This window comes from Bactrocera latifrons, unplaced genomic scaffold (assembly GCF_001853355.1).
Source record: "Bactrocera latifrons isolate USDA-ARS-PBARC rearing strain unplaced genomic scaffold, ASM185335v1 scaffold_39, whole genome shotgun sequence".
Classification (NCBI taxonomy): Eukaryota; Metazoa; Arthropoda; class Insecta; order Diptera; family Tephritidae; genus Bactrocera; species Bactrocera latifrons.
The window spans coordinates 1,477,149-1,481,697 of NW_017537034.1; the positions used below are offsets into that span (position 1 = coordinate 1,477,149).

The 4,549-nt window shown below is 35.2% G+C and overlaps 2 non-coding genes across 2 annotated transcripts; both read right to left on the reverse strand.

Annotated features, from left to right (window-relative positions):
- Window positions 1-1,534: 1,534 nt before the first annotated feature.
- On the reverse strand, window positions 1,535-1,607 carry Trnav-aac. The gene has a single exon. It is a non-coding gene; the product is annotated as a tRNA-Val (tRNA).
- Window positions 1,608-4,377: 2,770 nt separating this feature from the next.
- Window positions 4,378-4,450, reverse strand: Trnav-aac. Its single transcript has one exon. It is a non-coding gene; the product is annotated as a tRNA-Val (tRNA).
- Between the last annotated feature and the right edge of the window lie 99 nt (window positions 4,451-4,549).

Sequence of the window (4,549 nt, forward strand, 5' to 3'; positions counted from 1 at the left end):
GTCGGTGCTTGCCAAACCCTACCGAACTTCGGTCATAGATTCTATGTGCAAATTCTTCTACAGCCAACAGTCGCCCGTCAGCTTTCATCGAAGAAAGCTATAAGTGGCGGGTTTAGCATTAGTTACCACCCCGTTGCAGTTGTCCTTATTTCTCCAGTTGTGAACAGCGCAACGAGCATTTGAACTCTTCCCTTTCTTCCTTTTCGTCATTTGACGCCAATTTGAGTTTCCAAGTGTAGACCATGTCCATCTGGTTTTTTTCAACAGAGGGAACATCTTCTCTGCTTCTGCAGGTACTACGTCAACTACTCGCAGAGACGGAGTGTTTTCATCCACGCAAGTGAGGAAAATTCTCTGAGCGCCATTCACTTGGAAATACCCAGAAACGATCGCTTTTTATATGGCTCACGACCTGAGGTCTTAAACCAAGTATTCTCTATGTAGCCAAAAAGCATCCCTTTGAAGGGCGGGTTTTTGCTTTGGATGGGACCCGCCTCGTAAACAAACAACTCCCAGTGTAAAGGACACAACAGTCTCGAATGAGAGACCCCCGTTTTGATTTATCTTGGACATACAAAAAATTTAAATTCGAATTGGTTTGGTTGGTACAGACAAAGGCAATAAAAAGAACCCGACTCCTAGAATACAAATTTAAAATGTCGATTATATTAATTTTTGATTAAATTTTATTTATTATTTAATCGAAATTAATAATTTCAAAGCATTTGTATGTAGAAAAATATGTATAATGAGAAAGAAAAATCTTATTATTTTTTACGAAATAATTTGCTATGAAAAATTAAAATTCAACAATAGAAGAATTAACCGCATGAGTCAATGAACGCTGCATACAAATTCGTAGCAAGTGCAATATACTCACGCCAGACGGCCAACAATTGCGTGTTGGAATGCAACAAATAAATAATAAATTATGTAAGCTTTTCAAATATGCGGAATGTGGCATGATTGCGGATAAATCTTAAGCATCAGCGTGTGCGAAAACAATTGCATCATACAACTGAAGCGACGCAGCAGGGAAGTGTTGAAGTAAGAAGGCGAGTGTGTGGCAAGGTCGTTGCTGGCGATTGTGCCTACACGTACATATAAAAATATCTAAATGCGAAACTATTTTTCACAACACACATATGTACGTATTTACAGTTATGCTCGTATTTTGCTTTACTGTTATTTTAATGAACGGTTACAACACTATTTGTCTGGCGAAAGTTCACCAGCATATTATTAATTCTTTTGTAATAGGTGTCTGATAATGTTTAAAAAAATGTTTGGGAGTTTGTCTCTAGAAAATTAGTTTTATTGCTCGTAGTATTGCTTTCGAACGAGAAAATAATAATTTTTAGGTAATTTACCAGAGAAAGTAATTTAACTCAATACAAAAATTGTTCCAAATATTTTAGCCTCACAAGGAACAGATTGTACATAAAATATAATAAAACTAATAATACATAAATCAAAAGATAAAAAATAACTTAGTAAAAAATAATATTGATGAAATTTAAAAAAAAATGTTGTCTGTTTCCGCCCGGGATCGAACCGGGGGCCTTCCGCGTGTTAGGCGGATGTGATAACCACTACACCACGGAAACAGCTAACCATTAGTGGTCTTAAAATTGAATACAAATTTCTATACATAATTTTTCCAATGTAATAAATAAAAAAAGTCATTGAGGAACTTGCTATTGTCGATATTAGACTGCAGATGTCGCCCAACCATAATTAGCAAAGTCACAAACCAATAGCAATGTATCCAAACAATGGCAGTTTTTAGATGTGCTTGACACATATTTATTTAATATTATTATATTTATTTAAAGAAGATCAAATTGTAAATAAACAATCGCTTACAAAATAAAAATAGAGCTAGTGCTACAGCTGTCAGGTTCTTCGTTTTCAATACTAACCATATAGCTAAAGACAAAGTTGAGTATGGATGTTCAGTTCTAGGTGTTTTAATATATTTTTCAAGTAACATGACAAAAAAAATTTATTGATAATACTGAGGTTACTACTATGAGTGGTCTTGATAGGATCTAAAAGCCTATTTTTACCGAATATTAAATCAGTCAATCAATGCCGTTAAGTATATTTTTGTGACCTCTTATCGTAAGTAAGGCCTATTCTAAGGCACGTGCATATATCCACGTTGCGACATCAGCAATTTCATCCGTAGACAGGTTTCATCGAAGTATGTCCTCTTCCTCATTTAAGAAAATACTAAACTCACTTATTCACGTATGTACATATGTATATATTTTGATTTCGGAAATACTATAGCAGTTCTATTACCATTGAAAAGGAGTTAAGAATTTTTAGTAACACTTGTGATCGGTTTGGTGATGCAAATAGACGAGTAAAAAATCTCTTTCAGCAATTAAATAAAACTTGTGAGAATTGAGGTTAAACAGAATAAAGTGTATTAGTCATCGAGATCAAATCGCTATTGATGCAGGAGTATATAGAACGGCTGAACAGTCCATCAGATCGTTATCTGGGTGCCTAGTCACGAAGGTTTCGCTGAGAATAAACTCGCCGGTAAGATCGCCCGCTCCGTAGCATCCAGCAACATGGTAGGACCCGTACCTTTCACGGCTGTTGGTCCCCACACCATAAAGGAGCTGGCCCTCAAAGATAAAAGAGTGGACAGCGAGTGGTAAAGGCAACAATTCCAAGGCATATACCATGCCAATCTGCTAATGGACGATTACAATCTTCAAAATTTTTTACAATCTTCAAAATTTTAAATATGTAATCACCCGCCAAGCTACAAACTGAGGCTACTTGTCGCTCTCTATACTGAAAATTGTAAGCTCCAGAATCACTTATATAACATGGGACTAGCTTTTTGTGCAAATTGGCGCTTCTGCGACATGGCGTCTGAAACTCCAGAACACCTGCTCATTGGGGGTATAGGGTGTATGAATTAGCCCCCACTGAATTAACCCCCACCGGCCAAAATGACTTAAGCCCCACCAATTTCTCAGTGAATCTTTCCCCACCAAAAATGACGGAATCCCCACGAAAAAAAATGCATTAAACCCCACGAAAATGATTTCATCCCCCCAATTGAAATGAATTAAGCCCCACCAAACRTGGGTGTTCTTACATGACAGAATCCCCACGAAAAAAAATGCATTAAACCCCACGGAAATGATTTCATCCCCCCAATTGAAATGAATTAAGCCCCACCAAACATGGGTGTTCTTACATGACAGAATCCCCACGAAAAAAAAAGAATTAATCCCCACGAAAATGACTTTAGGCCCACTTTACTTCATTTTTAATTTATTTTGCTTGCTTTAAACTTCAAGTTTTTAATTAAATAGTTTACGCTGTATTATTGAATGCAAAAAAAAACCCCAGCAGGAAATTCACTATCCCATGAAAAAATAGCTGTAAGAGATGGATTTTTACTATATGATTATTTACAAAATTATGGTTTCTCCTTTTACGAAATGTGCACTATTAGTGATTTTAACCTTTCGTAAAAGGAAAAATCTTTGACAATTCAATCTTAATAGAGTGATTATTAAAAAAAGTTCTGCGTATTCTGCATAAAAATGAGTATAGAAAAATTTAAACAAATAGAGAATAATCGTACAAACGCAAGGAAGATCTTACTAAATAAAAGCGATACTATAAACTTTTCTCATGTTCCTGGATTTATAATTGATAGATCAATTCTGGACATTTCTGTCTTATGCAACACTCAATTTGACCAGCTGATCTGAATATACTTCAGAAGTAATCGTTGGGCAAAAGTTCAAAATAAACAATCCCTTTGAAATCAAACTCAACAGACAGCATAACCTGTTTTGGTGACTGGTTTCGAAGTGGTTTGATCTAGTGATTGTTCAATAGGGCACCAATGAAAAACTATTTAAGCAGTTCTTTTACGAACGCACCATGCTATATCAGCTCTTCAAATATGTAACGATAAAGCGGTTAAGTGTGAAGTTGACTGGGAAAAAATTCAATAAGAACAGCTGTTATCATGAAACAAAAATGACTTAGTGAACGACCCAATATATTAGCCATTATAATCGTTGATAAGTATAAGACACAGATTTAAAAAGATTACTTGTGACAGAAAATTATAAAAACTGCATCCTTCATCATATCAATATCAAAGTTCTCGCAAGAAAAAGATATATATTTTTGAAACCGTTATATTGTTTTTCCTATTTTTTTTTGTCGATGCTAAAAGCACTGGGAATTTACATACCTTTTAAAATGAATTGGAATATGAAAAAATATTAGGAACATATTTATTATGAATCATACAAAATTTTATATAACAGATGCATCGACTTCGTGTAAAAAAAAAGCATTTATTAATGAAATAAAAAAAAGTAAGTCTGTTTCCGCCCGGGATCGAACCGGGGGCCTTCCGCGTGTTAGGCGGATGTGATAACCACTACACCACGGAAACAGTTGGAAATAAGCTGTCAGAGACGCTAGTAGAGCTTTACTAACTATTTTACGGCAAAAAACCCAACTAGTTTATTTATTCATACCTTTATATATGTAT